The sequence below is a fragment of the Cygnus atratus genome, chromosome 1 (genome assembly GCF_013377495.2).
Source record: "Cygnus atratus isolate AKBS03 ecotype Queensland, Australia chromosome 1, CAtr_DNAZoo_HiC_assembly, whole genome shotgun sequence".
Lineage (NCBI taxonomy): Eukaryota > Metazoa > Chordata > Aves > Anseriformes > Anatidae > Cygnus > Cygnus atratus.
Genome location: NC_066362.1, coordinates 47,772,983 through 47,796,321, shown reverse-complemented (window position 1 = coordinate 47,796,321; position 23,339 = coordinate 47,772,983). Strand labels below are relative to the sequence as shown.

The 23,339-nt window shown below is 45.1% G+C and overlaps 1 protein-coding gene across 2 annotated transcripts in view; it reads right to left on the bottom strand.

The window, feature by feature from the left end:
* Positions 1-23,339, bottom strand: part of TMCC3 (transmembrane and coiled-coil domain family 3) — a 135,662-nt gene that overhangs the window by 33,106 nt on the left and 79,217 nt on the right. Inside the window, exon 2 of one of the 2 annotated variants that reach the window (XM_050711277.1) lies at positions 21,696-21,769. The exons of the other annotated variant lie outside the window; for it this stretch is intronic. The gene's annotated coding sequence lies outside the window, so the exon portion shown is untranslated. The remainder of the gene's footprint in view (positions 1-21,695; positions 21,770-23,339) is intronic. 2 annotated transcript variants of the gene reach the window in all.

Here is a 23,339-nt window from a genome sequence, read left to right as displayed (position 1 = left end):
ATCACTCAGCCTGTTAGTCATCAAAACAGCAGCAGCATAAGCAATGTTTGGCCCCACACAGAGACATACAGTGATAAACTTTAACCAAGTATTCAGACAGCTATTAAAACTTCGTCTCACTAAATCATGAGGAGTTCACACCCCTAAAATTAGCAAGCTACACTGGATGTAATCAGAGACAAAAGTTTCTTCTTAAAAATAGACATTAAGAGTCTACTGCAATTTGCAAGGGATAGTAATAAAATGGATTTAACGGTGTGACATTGTAAAGTTAGCTTCTTGGGCAGCCCTTTCTTTAATTAAATCAACTGTTGCCCTTTATTTTTCTAAAATCAGTCACAAATACATTAAAAAGAAACAAAGCAGTACGACAGAAATTATATGCCTAAACCAGAACTTTCTCTGCTTTTAAAAATGCATATCCTAACTCAAGTTCTCAAGTAAGAATTCAGTCTCCATATAACAACTTCAGTACAAGTTCAGCATCCGTAGAAACAGTATATGCATGAACAACCTTCGCCTTCTCATTGCTAGAGAAAGAAAAGGTGAGGCAAAAGGACAAGTAAGGTGTACGTCTGCAGGAACAGGGACCGGTGCTGCAACTCCCTACGTACCATCAGTCACAGTCACGTGCCAATGATCATCTACACAGTTACACTTGAAGAGCGATGAGCGTCAGACCCAAATTTCCTTAACACAAACATCCACTTGAGCCACAGCGCTGTAGATGAAGCACAGAAAGGCGTCCCCGTCTCCCTCCTTTACCCCATTCTCTTCAAGATGGGAAGGTCTACTCAACAACAGCAAAAGCAGTTACATACTGAAGATTGCGGGGCACGTTCTGAAAAGACGACACAGCAGTTCAGGGGATTCACGGACAGATCACGCTGAAGAAGCACTTATACGGGGAACGACTGCATTCTTCCTCTGAGGATTGGAACAGAAGCAATCAGAAGATCATCATAAAAACTAAGTTTCAAAGGAATTAAGACACAGCATCATACTTCCTCTGAAGGCCAGGGTTTGTGCGAGTGAAGTTATGTATTTTATCAGGCAGCCTCTATTTTGGACCTCCGACAGAGCAATTGATTACAAATCCGATACGTCCTTCAGTATAACAGCAGAGCTCAGAGTTCAGCCTTGTGTGCCCTTCTGCCCTGCCACTGTGCTGCACAGGCTCCTCCTTCAGCCAGAGAAATGTTGTGGAACAAAGCTGACAGCACAAAAACCTGCCACGGGCCCGGCACACAGCAGCCTCACGTGAACAACATGCAGCAACGACGCTGAAAACTTGCCGCACAGCACTTCTCGCTGCGTTGGGAAGGCTTGCTGCACATGCTCAACTGCTATACATCTTCGTATCCTAGGGAAGATTTGAGGGATGCTCCTCAGGGAGGATCCATTTTAACTTGGCAGAACCTGCCCCAAAGTTTAGAGGAGACCGAGGTCTGTTTGGCAGCCAGATGAGGGCTAACCACCCTACCCTACTGTTACATCTTTTGCCGTAGGTTAAGCAAGGCTGAAGTGAATTCCTTAAACCAACAGAAAAATTTTTACTGGAAAAAAAATAAATATTTCAAACCCAAAGTAGTCCTGCATATACACAAAGACACCAAGTTCACCCAGAAGAAGCAAAAGACGACCCGTGGAAGGCGGTACCCATCTAATTCCAATTTAACGCACCGCTAACAAAACGCCAAACGTTGCCAAACCTAACGTTAGCAGCAGCACGTGCTGCTGCCAGAAGTAACGAGAGCCCTACAAACTTAGAGATGCAATCGTTCACTTTCTTGCAGTAACAAGTTAAACCAACATTCCTCTCTCTCTTTCCAAGTCGCACATTGGTATTCTTTCACCTGTGCTCCTCGGGGGAAAAAGAAAAGAAGAAAGCAATCCATCCACAATTTAATTCTGGCTTAACTACACAGAAGAAAATCATGCATTTCTGTACAGCACTCACAACAGGAGCACTCTGTAATAATCATAATTGAGCCAAACAGACAGAGGAGGGGAAAAGGAAAGGTAACATCCTGTACTGCCAAGTGTCTGAGCGACCCGAGAGCAATAGTTTCTATGCATAATGACAAAGCTGGCAAAATACAGAGATTGCGGAGGAGAAGTTCTCCTAAAACAGTATAATTAAGCATATGTGAAATGAACATTCAGAATTATTAAGAATGCGCCTTGAAAGAGGGAGAGCCAGAAAAACGCTTTGCTTGTCGGCCTAACAAGAACCTTAAGGACTCTCCCAGTCAGGGGTGGAGGCGATTTGGCATAGAGGCCTGGATATTCGCTACATACAGCTAGTTCTGTAATACTAGAAAAATGGTGAAATTTGCATCTTTCCTGCAGTATCCACTGCCACACAGCTGTTTCAAGTGGATTTAATCTAAACCAGCTTCAGATGCCCAGCTTCATGATTTAGCTCAAGCTTCTACCAACTCAGTAGAGGTCAGACAGGGCACCTGCAGGAGCTGGGCCCCTCTCAGCTACAGAAGTGCCCCACACAACCACCTTAGGAGCAGGTGAGCAACCCTGAAGTTACACGGGGCTTACGCTATTTCTGGGGAAGAGCCACCTACGACAGGTAGTGTCCTTTAAGTCTGCCTCATGTGGAAAGCAGCAAGGTGCATGAGCTACATATTCTTGGAGCGTCAAAAAAAAAGTTTTGTTGGGTTTCATTTGGTTTTGTTGTTTAATTGTCCCCTTCTCCCTCCCTCCCCTTTAAAAAAAAAGAAATAGCCATCCAGATGACTAGTGACTGTGAAATACTGAAATACGGACCCTGCACAGCAGTTATACTCTGTGCATGCTGGGTGAAATCACACCATCTTGGGAGGGGTGAAGCGACTCCACCATTGCACAAGGGCCGAGCGCTGCCGCAGTACGCTGAACCCGTGTCTGCAGGGCCTTAGGCTGATGTTGTCACCGCTGCTCTACACTTCATTTCAAACCAGAGATTATCTTCAAGCAAATCACTGAGCTTCAACCTTCTCTGACATTAAGTGCCACGCCACATAATGGCACAAAGCACACAGATTCTCCTAGTTGATGCTCTCAAGTCCAAACAAGAACAACTGAAACAAGGGCTTGGCTGTTTGTTTCTAAACACCACGGGTAGGTGTAACTTCACTGCAAGAGTACTTCTTCAAAACTAAAGAGCAGTTTTATATATATATATATATATGCGCTTCAGTGAAACGTACACATTCATTAGCGAATGAAAAATCCACCTAAGGTGCACGTGAAAAGTGACAACACAGGTCAAAACATTTTCTGAAAGAACAATTTGTAAACTACTGCACTCAATCCTCAAAGCCCTCTCCTAAATCTAAAAGGACACAGATATCATAGCTTCTTGCACCAATAAATCACAAAGCTAGATACCAAGTTTTATAAATAAGGTGTCACTAGAGATGCCACTTGATCACTTTCAGATTAAGCTTTGCCAGTTCATTTCTTATTCATACTCCTGAATATTTACGTGCAACCCAAGCCCTTCCAGTTCCTTGGTATATGTAAAAAATAAAACTAAAAGAAGTCTTCCAAAAAGGCTAAATAAATAAATAAACCAAGCACAAAGAAAGATGCATCTTTTTTTTCTACATTAAGTTTATATTGCAAGAGACAGTCACGCCTCTCAGGTGGAAAAGCACAGGAAGCTGGTTTCATAAATATCAGGAACAGATTTGCTTAATGGGATCTATCTGTGTTCTAAAGACAGAGAAGACCATGGGAGTCAGCACTGGGAAGACAACAGAATAACCTGACAGTGGCACACATCCTTGACTGGCAGCAGCGAGTGTCTAGCTCTTCGAAACAGCAATGCTCCCTGGTACTCTTCACAACAAATTGCACGGACTGCATCCATACAGTTTCTGGGAACAAAATGTGCAGGCGTCAACACGGGCGGCCTCAGAATTTCTTGTATGTACCTACCGGCAAACAGAGAAGAAACTCTCACTGACTGTCAGAGATCTCCTTGTCTTTACCCTTCTCCTTTTCTTAAGGCTTGCTCAGACCTCATTAGGAAACACTTTCACTCTCCGGCATCCCCCTGCCAGCCCATGCCTCTGGGTCAAGTCTGCCAAACGCCGTCCCCTTGCAGAGGACTGGAGGAGTACACGCAGGTCACGGGCTCTCATCGGGGCCAGCCGCACCTGCTTGTGACAACGCTGTATTTCGGAAGGGCCTGAGGGTCACCCATTGTATGAATTCATGTGTAAGGGAAGGGTAGCACTGCAAAGACCCTCACAAAAAGCTGTGGAGGAAGACAACTCAGGAGTATGGCAAACTCACCGTGAACCTTCTGGACCCATTTTAGCACAGCAGGAGCCTGGCAGCAACCCAATCGGTCTGCTGCCATTCACTGCCTGGCTCTAAAGAGACTCCTAAGATAAGAGTTAGAGATCTATTCTGAGGAGCAGGCTGTCACTCCTCCTTTGATCATCAAAACTGATATCATGGAATTTGCTCAAAACAGGACTGGTTACAGGTGATAAAATGTAGCCAGGTTTTTTTAAGAAATGGAGAAAAACTGAACACAGATAGCCCCTTTCTATGGGCATCGTAGGAAAAGGGGGGGGGGAAGGAAATCAGAAACTTGAGGAGGTGGAGAGGTACTTTGCAGATTCGGCAATAAATATCAGGGACAACCATGACACAGAATCATGTTATTCCTGCCAAAACCTCTCGTAAAACAGTTTCCTAACACAGTAAGAGCCACACGCCCATACTACGCACATACATTGATAACTGGAGCAATAACAAGTACCGAAGCATTTTATTTTTATAAATGTGTGGTGTCAAGAATGGACACAAGAAAATTACATCTGACCTTTGGAATAAGTTCTTAGTGTGATTCTAGCCAAATCCACATTTGTCACAGTTTCTTCAACACACTGCATATTCTCCTGAGTTAAGTACAAAAAAAATAAAAAAAGCCAGATACATAATTCAAGAAGTGCTGTCAAATTTATTTTACCATGCCAAAGAGAATCCAAAGGCGTGTGATGCAGGATGCATCTTCTTCATAAGACAATGTGTCAGAACACTGTTGGGAAACAGTGGAACTGGTGCAGGCAAGAGAAGCAAGGGTTCCGAAAGCTGACATTTAACAAAGCTTTCTTGTAACAAAATGCCTACCAAAAGATGTATCTCAGGAGAAACGCATGTTTCTTATCTGTTGCATTTAGCCACTCTCACACATTTTATTACCTTTTCTTCCTTTGCTTGTGTGCGCCCCACGCCCAACACCAAGAAGCATTTCTCCTGTCCTTTCCTGTTTCCCATCGCTTTCAGATTTGAATTCACGCACTTACATAAAAGGCTGGTAATTCAGTGTCCAGGGTGCACCCACAGCACATAGTCAGACCCCCAAAGGGAAGGAAAAAAGGGATAAAGGAAGAGAAAAAATGGGAGCGGCTACATTCTGGGCACAGCACGCTAAGTCCCACCTGTATCCCTCCTTCCACCGCCCATCTCCCTCCCAGTCCCTCAATTCAGAGCCAGCTGCTGCCCTCCCAGGGAAGCCCTGGGACAAGGCACGAGTTTAGGGTAAGGGGTGTCGTTACCGGATTTGGGATGAGACCTCCTGGGAAGCGAGAGCGAAGGCGTGGAGCTGGAGCACCCGCCGAGGCACGGTTTGCTACCAGGTGGCACCGCACTGAATCGCGCCACGCGAGGGGTCAGCGCTAACGGCTCTGCCGGCCTCATCTTTGGGCGCCACTCTCGTGTCCAGGCACGGTGGCACAGAGCAGCGCATCTTCTGCATATTCACTGCATTCCGCATTTGACTGGTAAGTACTAGCTTAATTGCAACGTCTAGATTAAACGTACTGGAATAACTCGGGAGAAAAGGAGAAGCGAATGCTGTAAAACCAGAGGAACTTGCTGCATCGACTTACCCTAACTGGGCTTCTCCTCCTGTCACAGTATGGCTTGAAGTATAGCACTGGCAGCCCGCTTAGATTTGAAAACTGATGATCTACAGACCCCAGAGCACTGACTCCTCACGTTTCCTCCAAGCTGTATTACTTACCTGAATCAGAGGGCTTTTTTGGTGGGGGTAAGCAACATTGTTTTTTATTGTGAGAAAGGAGGATGTACACTTCTACCAGCTCTGCTCTAAAGTGTTGTATCACCCTTGAAAATCAACACCTTTTGCTCACATAAACTGATTTCAGAGCACTGCAGTCTTCCCAATCTTTAAAACACCAGCTTCCATCACAATGTTTCATCCTCAGCTAAAAATGCTTGCTTTAAACACAACATTAGAAATTCAATAAAAAAAATCTTATTTAATGCCTAAGAAGTGTGTAGTGTAGTATCTTGTAGATGTGAGTAGCCTTTTTGAAAGGCACAGCCCTATTATTTCCATGAAATCATATGACACAGACCATTACTTAATGTTTAATTGTTGCAGTCCTCGGTGTTTTAACTTATTTATGTAGATAGACACACACAGAGGCTGCTCTTTTCGTCACAACCTTTGCCAGAAAGCACACGTGGTCCACGCGTTTGTAGCCAAGCCTGCTACAAGATGGTTTATTTACAAAACAAAACCGAAGACTAAAACCCACCCAAACCATCCTGACTAAAGCCAGATGAGACTGGCATCCGAACAGACAGGAGCACCTGCTATCCTGTAAGGAGCGCTTGCTTAATGCGCAGAAAATCTTCCGTAAGGCTGCTCTAATTCATCTGGGACGAGTTCCATGGGTTACTGACGGCAATGACAAGGTCCCGCCGGAGCTCAGGACTGCGTGCGTCACGTTTTGATTTCGATTCAATAGCACAGCATTAGTGCTTTGCATCCCCTGCAACCTCTTCAGGCAGGGCTACCGAATCGAAATGTATAAAGGAAGGTAACTGTTACTAAACCACTACAAATAGATAAAACAAATAAGAGGTGCCTACTGCGCTAACAGTTAATCAAGATGCCCAATATTTTATATCAAAGGCCCACTAAAGCACTCCATAGTCTGAGCATCCAATCTAATGTAACTAAGAAAATACTAAAGAAACCACTGCTACTAGCTTCTATCCTCTCAAATTTTATGCTTTTGCAACACTAAAACATGACAATAATAAAGTGGAACAAGTCTCGCTATTATTCTTTTCTTTCCTTATTTTTTTTAATAAAAAGAAGAACAGAACAAAAAGCCTCATTCCAGCTTTCCACAGTAATAGCATCACAGCTTGCAATTTGTAGATATTCTTTATAGCTCAGCTAGCAGGGACAGCCCTCCTCTTCCATTCTTGTCCCTCATTTAAAGCTTAGATTACGTAGGACGATACAAAAACTGCCTCAGCAGAGTTGTCACTTGCTGAGCGAGCGTGCAGAAGGCTAGCTGCACAGGCACACGCACCCCAGTTGCATACCAGCTCCCATATGTCAAGGCTTTAGAGCAGCAGGGTTATTTCTGGCATTGCATATTAACACTCCGTTCCTCCTTTGGACCAAGGGAAGAGCAGAAAATGTCAATAGTAAAAATAACGCAACCCTCCTTGCTAACGAGCATTTGCACTATTGCTAGAGTGGCACTCGCTGAATATATAAAAGAAAAATGAGAATTACGTTCCACCCCTCCCCAACAGTCTCCTCTCCCACCCACGTCTCTCCCCAAACCACACTCAGCTCCAGGGGCGAAGAGGAAAGCTGCACACTCGCTCGTGGTGCCAAGACCACTAAACGCGGACAAGGGGCAGCAGCGATCTTTTCAGCCTGGGCAGTGACAGCAGGCCAGTGCAGCCAAGAGCTCGCAGGCTCTGCCTCAATGCAGACCCTGTGCCAGGTGGCACCTAGCTAAAGCCTCACCTACACAGACGATGAGGAGAGGCAAACTACGGAGCTGGAACTGTTTGCACCCCCCTGCACCACCACTGGCACCCTGGCAGGAGGGCAACCGCACGTCCTCCAAAAAGCACGAGCCAAGAGGATGGAGGTTTCCCTCCGGTGGCTAAGTCGGTGGGTCTGTTTGTTTTAAATAGACCTCACATTTAAAGAGCTGCCAGTAGATGCCCCAGCCCTGCAAGCAACGCCAGCCACTGCAGGAAGGATGAACCAAAAGCACAGCAGAGGAAAGGAGCCGATCTTCAGAGACACTACGTTTCCAGGCAGAGACCAAAAGCAATGAAAGGTCTAAGTACAAAACTTCCGAACCTAGAAGCCATCTTAAACCTTGAAAAGAACGTGAATCCCCACCTTCACTTGCTGTTTACATCTTGGATTGGAAGGAAGAAGGTGGACTGGGTGAAAATACAATATTTATGGCTCATGACCACATCGGTTCACTCCGCAGGATCGGGGGAGCACGGCAACGCCATACAAAGCTGTATAGCAGCGTTTGTCCCCTTTATTTCATTTGACAACAAATTACACCTCACACTGACCTTTACCATTTAGATGTATTTAATCCCAAAACTCAAAGTACACAAAGGAAAACAACAACAACAAAAAAAAGGATAGCTGCTTTGTAAACTTCCTAACAGTCCTTTCTAGCGCTAGAAAAAACACTGTTACAGTTTTCCAAACAGCTCTACAGTGACAAAATATTAAAAACAGGATTGTTGTTTTAAATGAACGGGCTTTTCTTCAGTTCTATGCAGCTGATCTGTTTCATGAGGCTAAAACCACAACCGACGCTTCCCTTTCTCACTCCCCATATTCCTGCATCATGGAGCCTACCCTTTGACAGGCTTCGCACATTTCTAGATACACCGTGGATCTAAAGCTGATACTTAAGATGAAGATAATGTGATGAGACAGAATATTCTTACGTCAAAAAATGAGGAAACGGCGACAGAAGCATGCATAAGTTCTTTGGGCACAAAGTATGTGGAGGTTTGGTTAGAAGCCACAAAAGCCCAGACCAAACATTTCTTCAACGTAAGTGACCCTTGTATTTAAAGAACACCAGAAATACAGACTAAATCTCAACTTCTCCTGAAACCGTGGTGGATTTTGTTGTTGTTTTTATTGTTTTTTTTTAAATAATAGTAATAATCTTCCTCTGGCTCTTCATGCTATTTCCTCTAAATATACTGAAGATTACAAGAAATAAAGGGAATCCTCGGCAGATGATGAAAGTGATTAGAGGCTTCGGAAGGCTTCCATACGAGGAGAGATTATTAAAAAGACTGCCTCATGTATAGACAAGATGAATGGGAGGGGATCATAAAAGAGACATGGAAAATTAGAAGAGACAGGCCAGAGGACATTTTTCATCACTAGAATACAAGAAAAGAAGCAGATTTCTGTATTTTTTTAATGTAAGCCATTTTTCGGTTGTGTTTAGATAAGAATCAGCTCATCCACAAAGCACTGATTCTATTGCGAGTCTCACTAAGGCTGAGCGCACAAGAAGATTGAAAATAGGAATCCCCATTTGTTGATTAAAAAAATAGCACATCCACATCTGTTCCAGGTGAGATTTTTCTTTATATATAAAGCAACAATTCTTACTATTTCAGATGAAACACTAATAAAGGTTCTGAATATGCTCCAGCGTGAGAGGAATCATGTAACCAGGACTTCCTGCATCTCTGTCTCGAGCACCTGGTATTGGTTAAAAGCAGGCTGTATCACTGCAGAGGCTTATAATGGGGTGCAGTAAGGGACTCGTGTTTTAGTTGTGCTAGAAGAGGACTTTTCTTCTACAAGACCATACGTATAAATTCATAACCCTGATGAATCGTGGAGGACTCTTGCTCTGTAAGGGTTAAGAGATCAAGAGTGAAGAGCAATGCCCTGACCAGCAGCAAAAAATTCAGCACACAGGCTTCCGAGATCTAAATAGGACAAGCTGGTGAGCATTGAGAGGTGAGAGCTTTAATATGGCCTTGATGGGCGGTCCTGAAGCACAGGTTAACACAATAAGGCATAAATTAGCATAGTGAAGCTAGCTTGAGCATCAGGAGCATTGCTACTGTGATAGCACAGACCTCTGCACGGACTTGCCGCCTCAGAAGCCTGGTGTGGACAGAATCTGAGCACCTCTGGTCTCATTTTGCAGTACTCGCTGCAAAAAAATGAGTCCCTGAGAAAGCACCAAGACACTCCTCAGCTGTCCTGCAGGCTACGTTCAAGTGAGAACAGCGCTTGGTACACAACATCTAAAAATGCAGCCGTTGCTCCCATATCTCGTTCTACTTCCTGGCTGAGGTTGTTTTTGAAAGATTTGGGTTAGTTTTCTGAGTGCTGCAGGAACTGACCAGTAGTGGATGAGAAGCGCAGGGAAGCTGCAGCTCACGGCAGCTGCTATTAGCAGAGGTGAGCTGAACCAGTCTGCACCACGACGTATGCGCTGCTTCCACCTGCGCCCCAGACAGAGCGAGCTGCAGCAACCCGTCTGGTTCTGGGGAGGGGGAGAGGCAGGAACAGTGCCTCAGAAGGGCACCCTTACAGCTGGGGATGGATGGATGACTTTCCAGAGCCAAGGTAACAAGCCCAACCCAAATACACACCCACCAAGAAATACCCCAGCAGCAAGGCACCAGTAGCATTACGCTGCAAACGGCAGAGGTTTTATGCCCTGCTCTGTGCTGCCACGCACAGCACGGCCTGGCCCTCCTGGGACTCGGCCAGGGAAGGGAACAGGAGCCCGACCTCTCCCTCCAAGTACTTGACCTCCTTAGGCAGCAGTAAATCCCCCCACATTAAGAACGACTTGGCTGCCCCTCACTAAAGTATTTTCTTTCTTTCAGGCCCTGGTATCTTTGAACAAAATGTAACGTGGTTCATTGGAGAGCTGTTAGCAGAGCCCAGAAAATATGCTTCAAGTGGCCTTAAACAGGAAGGTACTGAAGAGACCCGTTGCATTGTGCTGAAGGTGGTTTTTAACTGCAGCAGGAATTGTAAAATCTTTTTCCCCTCAGATTCCAATATTTACAAACTCAGAAGACTACATTCACATTAAGTTTCTTTAGCACTTCTGCAAACTGAACCTGGTGATGCCTTCCTACGGTTGTGGCACAGTCTTCTTCCCCATCCACAGAGAAGGCTTTCCTTTCTCACAAGAAAAATCCTTAGAGGGACACAGGCAGCAAGCCACAGAGCTGGAGTGGTCCTTCAAAATCTTCACACACAAAAACTAGACTCAGTACCTTATTTTATGCAGACTATGCAGCCCAACAACTACTTTGCCGCTCCTTCTGCCAAGCTATATTAAATGCATCTCGCCCTATTTACTGCACACTGTCCCCACCATGCTGATAAAACCAACTCCAAGACCTTCTTCACACTGGCAGGTCCCCCAGGTGTGTTGGGTTCCCTGAGTGTCCTCCCACCGACTCTGTACTGCTGCGTTTGTTCTCTGTGTTGCTTTTTGCCATGAATGTTTCGGAACAGGAGCTTTATCTCCAGCTGCTCAGCTGCTTTTTATTCAGTCTTTAAGAGAGAAACAACATCCTGCTTTCTTGCTTCTTTCCTGTGTAATACCACCAATTGTAGTCACTCCGGTGCCTGACCACTTCTATCCCCTTGGTTAAGGCATTAAGAGGAACGTAGAAGTTACCCAGGAAAAAATCCTATTTGTCCCTAATAAGCACAAATGGATTTAGTGCAAGCTCTTGCCATCATCTGGAATATACAACCTGCTGCTACCATCTCTGCCAATTATATTACAGGTTGCATGAGATCTGGCACAACCTGTAAAGCCTAGACCCTGGAGCAATGCAATTATATACGACTCTAGGAACAGTTTAATGAGTTATATTTCCAATTCTCATGGCTGCAGAAACAGAAGGAGAGGCTAAACCTGATGAAAATAAACTCAAAACCAAACAGAAGCCCAATGCTTTCATAAAACTGTCTTAAGAGTGTGATTTATTTTTCAATACACAGGTACAATACTGAATGTTAATCATGGTACCTCATGCTTTTAAGCAGATCAACTATACTATAGGATGGAGGCTTCTGTTTCAACTCTTAAGCATGTTTAAAATCAGCCTTGAAGGTAAGCAACTTTCTTCCGTGGCCACATTAAGTTAGATAGCATAGTACTCTTTCAGCAAAAGCAATGAAGAGGAACTAACTAGTTCAACTTGTTAAGAGAAAAACAAAAGCAACACACAAAATTCTTAACTGCATCATGGCTGTTGCACCCAGCTTGCAGGATGAAGAACATCCTAAACGTCCGTAGTAAAGCTGCTGACTCTAAAGCATGGCATTATGCAGCAACAACCTGAGGCACACCGCCTCCTTTTCAGTGCTCTCAGTTAACGAGCTGGGAGGGGATGGAAAGAACGGCTAATGTGCAGTACGACAAAAAGCAGAAAGACGAAACAACATTTTTCTTCACAAATAGCTAATCCCCACTCTTCAAACTGTGAAGCTCATTTACTGACGCACTCGGGATCTCATCTTAGCACTGAAAAGCAAACGGGATTCCTGCTGATACTCCGAGTCAGCTGGAGCAGCTCCCTCTCCTTCACACCCTCCTGCAGCGCAGGGGCCGAAGGAGCCGTTTGCGTTACACCTGTTGGAGCTGAGCCTCTCGGTGAGGATTTGAGGGCTGTGCACACAGCAGAGAGCCCACCGCCTTCGTCAGCGAGACGCTCACCACGAAGACTACTAAATAAGTGATAAGGTCACGAGCACTGTCTATACATGGTTATCGTGTGCTCTATGAGCAAAGCATCAAATTAATGAGGAAGCTGACCTTGCCAGCAGACCATAAGAAAATTGTCCCATAAAGTTACATGCCAGGGATATATAGGATATTTTTCCTTTATCCACAGCACATGCTGACACACCTTTCAAGCCCTGCCTCCCTGCAAGCTCAGCACCGGGAACCACAGTCACTCCGTGAGGCAGGATGAAACCACCCGGCGCGCAGCTCAGTGAACAGAAACTCTGAGAAGGCAGCCCGAGCCCCGGCATCCACCCGGGATCTAGGCGGGGAGCCGCGCCACCAACCCACCGGTGGGTGAGCCCCCGTCCTCCCACCTTCCCCCGAGTTTCTGCCACGGCAGCAGCCCCGCTCCACGACCGAGCCTTCAGGCTGAGGGAGCTGTGGTTGACCCCCTGCATCCCCCCCCCGCGTGTTACCCGCGTCTTGCGGCGCCGGTGCCGCTCGGGGTCCGAGTAGGTCCTGTCCACGGCCAGCGCCGTGTCGCTGCCCGGCATGGCGGCGGGCGGGCGGGCAGGGGTCCCGCTAACGGCCGCCCAACCGGCAGCCCCGCGGCCGCGCTACTGAGGGCTCGGGGCTGCCGCCGCGGCGCGGGAGGGCCGGGCACGCCCGGAGGGCGGCGGCAGCGGCTCGGCTGCTCCTCAGCCGGCACACCCGCCTTAACCCCTCCGCACCGGGACGGGGAGGAGGGCGGCTGCCGCCTCCCTCACACGGCTGGGGGCTGAGGGGGCGCGGGTGAGCTCGTGAGGTACAGCTGACCCGATAGTCACGGCCCCCGTCCTCCTGCCGCCTAGGTTCGGGCTTCTCATGAAAGCTCCAGCTCTCGACCATCCAGATGAACTCCAGTGGCCACCTCGAGTTCTACTCCTGTGGTAGATTTCCACTAACCTAGATCCCGTGGCTACAGCGAAGCCCCACAAAGCACAACCAAACCCAAAGGGCTCAGAAACCCAACGCAAGGAACCACAAGTGCTAACGATGCCGTTCAGGGGCGGTATCAGCCCAAGGTTTTGACAATTCGAAATAGCGTGAGGCACCCCGGGCACGGCTGAGTGCTGCACCTGGGAAGTCCCCCATACGCAGAGCTTTCCACAAAGCATACAAATTCCGTCAAAGCACCTAAATAACCAGTGCTCACATTTTCCAAAGTGGTGGAGCATGACAACCGATGACATTTCAGTCCCCATTATACATACGAGATAAATCCTTCAGTGTGCTAGCATACGGGAGCTTCAAACCGTACTTGTGAACACCAAGGAGAACACATCTTCCAGGGCATGAGCCTCTGCTTAAATTCCTAAGAGTTGAGCAGAATTCTTTTTGCATTGATTTTCAGAATACCTATGCCAAGAAATATATTTAACTCAGTAACGTTGAACACATGTTAAACTCTTGAAAAGTAAAAGCTGAATACTCTTTTTATAATCATTCAGCAAATTGCACAGGAGAAGTACTTTTCCCTTTTCTGGAATAATAGTTGTCACCACTTCTTTGTAACACAAAGTGAACGTGGAGTTCCCTCAGACTGCCTCCCTTGCAGCAGCAGCAGGACTTCCTTCACCTTTTAGGTAGCTGCTACGATGCGCGTGCATGAGTCATGCCGCCTTTCTTCTCTAGGGGAGACAGCAACTGTCCCAAGGCATATGCATGTATAAACATATATACATATCAACACAGCAAACTACCCCGGAGGGGATTACAACAGAAAAAAAAAAAATCCCTGCCACTATTTACATTTTTATTGGAACCTCACCTACTGAGATAACACCACTATCAGAGGGAATTATCTGACACAAAGGCCTCCTTGTTTTCATCACATGAGGTCTTCAGAAATGAAAGAACTGACATTCCAAAGGAAAAAAATAAATCCTAGAACTAACCTTCTTGGCAGGTGTTTCAACTCTAACACCAGTTTTTTACAAAGTTATGTTATTTTTACAAATGTTACGTTATTTTCCAAAGTCAAAGACCAATTAAGTAGGGAGTGGGTTTACCAAGGGAAGCATTATTTGCCCTATGCAGTATTCGTGTAACCAAAGTCACACACGATGCCTGCACACAAGTGATGACTTGCCATTCTTCCTATACTTATGCAGCTGAACAAGACAGCTGAAGCTGGAAGGCTGTCGGGAAAAAGCTTTAAAATGGGAACTGGATTTCTTCAGTCCCTCAGCTCAGACATGAAAGTTAATTCATGACTCAAAATGTGCCAGAAGGAGGGAAACTCTGGAGGTAAAGGTCAGTAAGAAATTAAATAGGCAGATGTTGTGGGTTTGGGGTTTTCACTGAAGTGATAATTGCACATTTCCAAAGAGGACTGTGAAGTTTCCAGCACCTAGGATGAAACGTCCTTACTTCCTCAGAAAATTTCAGTTTTTTTTTTAAGCCTTGCCAGACATAGTTGATCAAAGCATAGAGAGGATAGGTAGATGGAAAAAGGGCACATAAAAGGCTTCAGTTGGTTGGCTTTTGAGTAATACAAGGCTTACTATAAATCATAGTTGATTCAAAAATGTAGAGTTTTATTTAAATAATGTCAGCTTTATTTAAATAATACCTGAGGCTAGCAAGAAGAGCATGAAATATCTCTTCCAAGACGAAGAGATGGGGGTGTGTACTATATATTTAGGAGGAAGTTGTGTGTGGTTGGTCAAAGTAGTATTAACACATATACTAATACGTACACAAAGAAAGCACTCCCTTCTGCCACAGCTTCTAGGAAGAAAAGATAACACAGTCAGTCTCACAAGACCCAGGTGTGGCATTAGGCATGCCTTCCAGTCAGGTTCGTTTGTTCGGGTACCGCTATCGGTGGTGGCAGTCCCTGCCATGCATACCAGCTCCTGCAGCTCCCGTGTGCTGTGCCAGCAGTGACAGCTCCGGCACTGAGGGCTTCCCGGACGAGCTCGGAGCACGGGGCAGCCAGCTGAGCAGCTGAGAACAGCTGCTGGGCACAGCAGCAAGTTACTGTGGAGCAGAAACAGCAGCTTGGGCAGAAGCACCCATCCCTCAGGTAAGGAGAGCCCTTCCTGACAAGCTCAATTAGAAGCTGTTGCCATCTCAGCAGCCTCTGCAGGTGCCGCTCTTTGCAAGCGTCTACAGTAAAGGGTTCCTTGCTTATGCTGGAGATTGATCATCTGTGTCTTCCAAAAGCAAGTTCAGTGTACACCAAACTGTGGTGCCACGCAATCATCCGTCCAGTTGAAGACTGCTCCTTTCCCTTTACTCTTTCCCCCTCACCCTTGTGCACCTAGGTCCTCCCAGGTCTGTAGCAGGAGCAGGAAGACTGCTATCCTACAGCACGTTTGCTGAACGCGTTTCATTTTGTTTGGCTGAGCACAGACAACTCCCCTCCTCGCACACACAGAGCTGGTTTGCACAGCTCTCCTTCCCCACTCCAAAAGACAGGACTGCCCGACCACGGCACAACACTGCACAGCACAGTACTTCTGGTAGCCTCACCAGATACTTCCTCTCACTGTTATTTTCAAAAGCCCACAGACCTGGAATAAATGCTCTTACCACACACTACCCATTCTCAACTGAACTTTCAATCCACTAAGGCAAAGACTTCCAAATATTGTCAGGAACTTGAGGCTGAGCTCAAAGTGACACAGGTAGAAGCGGTAGCCCATAGACGAATTCTCTCATCCCTTGTTCTTCTGACAAAGTAATTTTTAAATTCATTTCTATGGTTTAAGTTAATGACAAAACTGTTATATCATCCCAGCCATCCATTGTGTCAATTTGAAGTTCAGATTTCTCAAAATCATTCATCAACTTCCCAGCTGTCCGTAGAGGCACAGAGTAATTTCATCCTTTTCCAACGCCTTTCCTCACTTCAGGACACTGGCACCACCCTCAGTGATCAACTTCTGATGTTTACATCATTTTGTTGTCCTTTTCTAAGAAGTGACCTTTTAAAAAATGTTGCAAATTACTGAAGGTCTGATTAAATTTAGGATCACTGAACAAGGGCATACACCGGTGTATGCAGCTCTCTGTGGGACAGACGTCAATGCTGGGTTTGCCTCCATTGTCCTGTTTTGGGAAAATAAGATCCCTGGAGGGGCAGCAGAGGCAGTGACCAAAGCAGGCCTGAGATTTCTACAGATGACTCCCGTCTCCCTCCTCCTGCATGAGCTGCATCTTTGTCATCCATTTCCTGCTCCATGACCCTACTCACCAGACGCAGCCAATCCCATCTGGGAGCACACATTTGTAAGAAGAGAACCACATCACCTTTCTTCTGTGGAGAGCCTTGAGCTTCCCAGAATTAAAAATGCTATTATTAAATGCTGTGTTCTGATGTTGTTGGGACAACTGATACATACAGTGCTAAGTATATATTGGCCAAGGCACACTCAGGAAGAAGGCGAAGGTCCCTTTTTCCACAACGGTAACATCTGTACGCTAAACAGGATACTGGGGCTTTTCATGGGAGACTTTTTAATGTGCCCTCCAAACCTTTTTCCAAAAGCTTGTCACAACCAGTCTCCAGGGAAGAGTCCTACGTGATGAGAGACTGTCGGCACCATTTCTAAATCTGACAGCAAATGGGACAGTGCTGAGCGACGCTGGCCTTGCAGTTATTATCCATGAGCACACGGTCGCCGTTCTCAGTGTTTCTGCCAAAGCATGAGCCTTTCACACCCACAGGAAAGGAGATACTCTGTGTGTACCAACACAAAGTGCCAAGGGATCACTCTGAGATTTACAGGCTGCATTGCCAGGCTGTGACGTTCATTCAGAAGATCTGATGTTGACAAACATTCAGGTATCTAAAATTTTAAATCAGCTCCTCTCCTCTCTGTCCTCTCCTCATCAAGAGGGTTTTTTTTATCAGCTTTCAGGATGTAACAGCCATGTATATGCTGTGAGTACCCGTTCTGTACACCAGAAAAAGCTCCCTGTCTTGGCCTATCAGTGCAGTGTACTGACAGAGGGTGAAGGACAGAGAAACAAGTGAAAAATTCCAATTGAGGGTAGCAGAAGTCCTTCCTCGTCTTTCCTTCCCCTGCTTACTATTTATTGTCCCTTGCTCCTTCGGGTCCTTTTCTTGTTCTTGTACAGACAAGGAAATTACGCTGCATAGTTGCCCTCTGCTGCTGCTGGCAGTGACAGCAATAGTGCAAACTACCTGCAGGATGGTGGCAGTGTTTTGCATTTTAAGTGCTATGAGTAAGAGCCACCTTTTTAGCAGACGTAAATAACAGCCATTCTTTACAGCCAAGAGCTTGGCTGGAACCCAGCTATTTACAGTACAGATGACCCGTGTTGCAGAGGCAAGTACAGAAGCCTCCCTTGGGCAATGGGAACGGCTGCCGCTCATCAGCATACAATGTTTTTTCTGCTTCACAGCATGCAATTTGGGGCCCACCTGGCTATGGCTGGATATGAGCATATCCAACCTGTCTGTCCCAGATCAGCCACCTCGATATTGCTGTGAGGTCTGCAGAACCTAGGCTGCAGCTGGCTGGCAGGTAAAGGTGTGCCCCCTTCCAAAACGTGAACGTGAACTTGCATCCAAAGCGTTCAGACTGCAGCCAGAAGGTAGATAGCCTATATCTGCATATCCTGATGGTTATATCAGTGAGATCATCTGTCCCAAATTAAAATAAACAAGGCAAAAACTTGGACTAGATATAGGCCATGAGCACAAGAATTGCTCTCAGGGCATGCCACCTCTGCCCACCATCCAGAGAAGCGCTTGCAGTTGTGTGTAGCTGGGTAGCTGATATCTGGGCTCCTAAAGGCACTCCAGGTGAATACCAGAGCACCACAGCTTTCACCCTACTGCTTTTTGGCTGTAGCTTCACAGACACCCCAGCTCAATTTGTGGCTTTTGCTTGCACACAGAGATTGTGCTGGGTAGGAACCTGTCAGTTCTCTTTGCCTATGAAGCGCATTGCATGGCTGTGGCTCTGTATGCATTACGTCACGCTAAATGTGTGGCATCAACGATTTCCATACCAACAGACAATGTCAAATGCTGGAGTAGGACTTCTTTGCCAGTCAACCAGAAAATACAGAAGGGTTATCAAAGGACAGAAAAATTAATGATTATGCAAGTAAGACTACACCTCTTCCTGGTGAGTGTTGTTATACAGCACTGAAACTTGCTGCAGCCCTTCGGGTTTCACTCCAGTCACTCTCTGTTTACAGACACCAGAATGAAGCTCAAGTTTCCTCGCTGCTATCAGGCGACCACCTATGACTCATCTAACTGTGGTTCTGCTAAATCTTTTTGCACTGCAACATGAAAGCTCTCCTTTAAAATCACCTGTGCAGGGAACTGCATTAAGTATGTTGTCTGATGGGTTATCACGCATTAATACACTATGGTTAAGCGTAATACAAACAGAAAGCTCCTTCCAGTTTACTTCTTGATGTGCCAGACCTAAACATATGACGTTCATCTCTGATTTGGATGGCAGGGATGTGAAGTAACCTCAACTAAGCAGAAAAGCCAAAATGCCGTTCTGCTTAATTGGAATAAATTTTCCAAGAGTATTTATTCTTCACAACACCAAACTGTAGCACCTGTATACATACTTTTCTGGATCAGAACTATATAATTTTGAGTACTGAAATTATGATTTAGATCAAGATATAACATGATTTCTATTTTTAAATTTCTTGGTGCTGGCAGGTGCTGCAGAATAGTCTGTGAGATAATACAGATTCTAAGAGAAAAAAAAAATCTGGACTTTTAACATCTACTCATGCCCTCTTGGACCTTTCAAAACCATAAATTCATAAGCTATAATTTGTTATTAAATCTGGCGACAGTTTTTGAAAGGTTGAATTCTTCTGCTTTGTTCTTTTACAACAAATAAAATGTATGAGATATCATACAGTTTTGTGGTTTATTTTTAATCCCTGAGACCTGAGTTTAGCAGGACTATATAAACAGCAGCATACTTTGCAATGTTTTTGGAAACTGTAGCAACACGAGCTACAATCCTAGCATTTCAGGGGAGTTCTCTCCTGAAGTTCCATGAAAGGAAAACGTTACGCGTGAGATCACCTGAAAGTGGAATGGTGGGGATACAACATTTGTCTATGAGAATTCCTTTTCTGCCGTATAGGAACATAATTTTCTGGAACAAAACTAGTAACCTTTTTCTTTTTCTTCCCCAGCGTAACTTTAATTGAGCTTTTCTTACTCAAGTTACACGAGGAGTGGGACTTCTTTTTCTTGACCTTTTTACCCACTAGAGCCATGTCGATCAAGCACTTTTCTGCGAAGCAATGCCAAGGGACAGAAGCTCAGCCAGCCCCGGTGCCCGCAGAAGCCTGGCCCCACTGCAGAGCTCAGCAGAGGAGACGCAGCAGCCGGGCAGCTCCGTGCCTGGAAGAGCCGAACGCCCTCTGCACTCCCAGTGCCCAGCGCATACGGAGCTGCTGCCCTGTCCAACACCAGCTAGCCTCAAGCACTTCTGAAAGATGAAGCTGTATCTCCTCCTGCCCTAAAAAAATAAATTAAATTATTTTTTTTTTTAAAAATGGCAGCAGGGTTGGGGTTGGTCTGATCCAGAACAATGGCAAGTAACTGCCTCTGCTCGAGCTACGAGTGGCTCCCCACTTCTTCTTTGTAACCACCTCAGGCCAGTGATTTTCCAGATGTCAGACAGATTTTTCAAGCCCAGTATAAAGGCATGACCTTATCAACAGGAATCTAACAGGCACATGCTTACAAATCAAAACACGGAAGAAAACTGAAAATTATTAAAAATAATTAGAGACTTCTTAGTGAAACTGTTCTTTCACAATGTTCCCTTGAATTTATTTCTGTTTGTGTGCCTCACATGCACAACCTTATAAACAATTCTATTTAAATTATTATGAGGGGAGAAATTTAATACTCCAACTTTCCTATTGTGCTAATAAAGATTAATTGTTACATGTAGATTTTGAAACGTTTGTAATCACAAGTCTTAGTAGAAAGCACTGAAGCAATATATAAACTCTAATAGCAACATAAAATCTCTATTAGCAACATGCTATATATCAGAAGTAATTAAGAGCTCTGGTGACCAGGCATATAAAAGTTATGACAAAGTAAGACAGCTCGTTGTCCAGCAGTTTGACCTGAGGACAAGTCATATTACAACAATAAACACAAACTATTCAGAAGCAACGGGCATTGCAAAGACCTATTGTATGAGTGGAAAGTGTGCGTACCTCGCCACCTGCTCTGACACTCAACAAATCCAACAATTTTCAGCATCTCAGACAAACAGGTCTGCTACAGTTATGAAATGGTGGAACATAATCTTCATTAACAATCACCAATATCTTGCATTTCTTACAATGAGAGGTTGCTTTTTTTCTAAACAAAGTATTTTCTTGTTTTCCATTTTTAAAAATACATAGCACAAACCTTCCACCATTTGAAAACTCAGAAAAAATAGTCTTGAGAGTGTTTTTTTTTTAAAGAGAAAAAAATATTTTTCATTGCAGTCACAAGTTTTCATGAAAAAAACCTACCATTTTCCTTCTGTTCTGTTCTGCACTGTTGAAACTCTAGGCATGGCTTGAGGATTTGCTTAGGCTGAAAGGAACCGTTCTGCCTTGGCTGGGAAGCAGAGCAATTCTGGGAAACATACCTGCAGCGCTGCTGGAACTGCACGGAGAGTAATAACACGCAGCTGTAAAAGGGCTCGCTATATATATGCCACCGTGTCGCAGATAAAGACTGCCTGTCCAAGAATGATCAGAGCTCCAGGTGGGTGCTCCCAGCAGGATGACATCAGTGGCCCTGAAACCACAGGCACGGGATGGTATCAGAGGCCTCAGGGCCATAAACACAAATGGCCCATTACTGATACAGACATGCAATAAACGCATGCAAGCTGCCCTCGGGCAACAACACAGGCGGAGGTGTATTTATATCATGCTCTTACGCTGCAACAAAAAGCAGTGACTGCTTGGGTGACCCCGCTTCTGAGTTAGTATGCAGAAATGATCACTTCAGTACCCTGCAATGCTACATACTTATGTATTGTCATGGCAGAGGGATGTATACCTTTAATGCTTGTGTTTGGTCTAATATCTTACCCTTGAGGCTGGGGTGTAATTCGGATACAACAATGTAGAGCAGGTCAGAGAGCTGGTCCAGGTGAAAACCACCTCTGTCAAAACAAAGTAAATTATTAGATCGCAATATAGAGAGAGATTAGTTTGATTAGCTCCAGCATCTGGCTGGCTGCACAGCTCCTCAAGCAGCGGGGCTGACTGAGGCAAGTGGGCAGCCTGAGGGCAGGATACAGGGTCCAGCAGAAGTCAGAAGTGAGGGTTTAAATCGGTCATGAAATCACATTCTTAGTTGCCATGTTTTTCTGCTGTGTTGCAGCATGTTGAGTATGTTTGCATCCAGACCCTTACCATCAGTATACTGTCGATCTTTATAGAGATTTAAGATCCTTGTAAAAGATACAGTGTGGGGATACTGACAAGTGTGAAGCCATCTAACATTTATGTATGGAGAGCTATACAAGCACGGGCACCCCAAAATGGACTGCTTCCCCCTTTTCTAACAGAACTTCAGAAATAGTGTAGTACATTCAGGCCTTGGAAATACAACAAGCAGCTTCATCCAAGCAAAAACCTAGCAGGAAGCTTCAGAGTGACTCTTCTGGTGAACTTGAGATCAGCAATCATATCTGGAAGAGTCATCTCTCTGGGTATCATAACACCAGCTGCTGAAGTTATGACGAGGGAGAGATGAAAACTAACAGGACTGCCTGAAGGACTGAGGAAAATGCAAATGTGGCGTTAGAACATCTGTGGAGATAAAACATCTAAGGTAATAGTTCAAACAATTCTCTGATCTGCAAGGAAAGGGAAAGACTCTCTACATAACCAAAATAAACGACCCAGCAGGAAAACTATGCCTTTGTGTTCTCTAAGAATGTATCATCTTCTGGGGATGCTTCACTAAATCTGTCTGAAATTTATTCTTGCTACTGATATGGGAATTTCCTCTAGTTACCTGGACTTTGCCTGGTCAGTCCCCCAGACCATAAGGTATTTATTTTTCTAAGGCATCCAATAGTAAGAAACAAGGGCACATCTGTACACAACTCAGCTTCACTGATGCAGAAAAAAAGCAGATGAACACAATGAAATCAGCAGAGATTTCTTGCATTCCTGTGTAGTGGATGTGGACAGGCAGCTGAGTAAACATCTGAAAGTTAAACAATGTCCCTGAGCATTTAGAATCCTTAAAGTGAGTCCTCTTCTCAAGATGAGAATAAAAACAAACAAATGCTTAGTAACTGTTCTCAGGAAGACATCTTCAACCCATCTATCAAAATCATAAGTGATTTAAAAACAGAAGAGATTAACAGACCCTAAAGCATCAGGTTCCCCCCCCCCCCCCAGAAGGCATGTTCTCTAATTATGGAAAGCTTTTTCTTTCCTTATTGTATGCACAGAGCTAAATTCTCAGCACCTTGTTTGCGTTGCGACAAACCTCATTTTGACTTGACACCTCTTCCCCCAAAACTTCTAGATACAGCCCTCTTGTTTCCTTCTGTACCATCCGATCTACACACACCTGGATGTGCAGGTAAGCGTGTGCAGATAAACACCTGCATGTGAGCATTTCCCCCTCCCCTAGTTTTTTCAGTGTTCCTCAGCAGTCACGAAGGATGCTTAAAGTAGCACATGAACAGCCACTATTTTCAACAGGTCCTTATT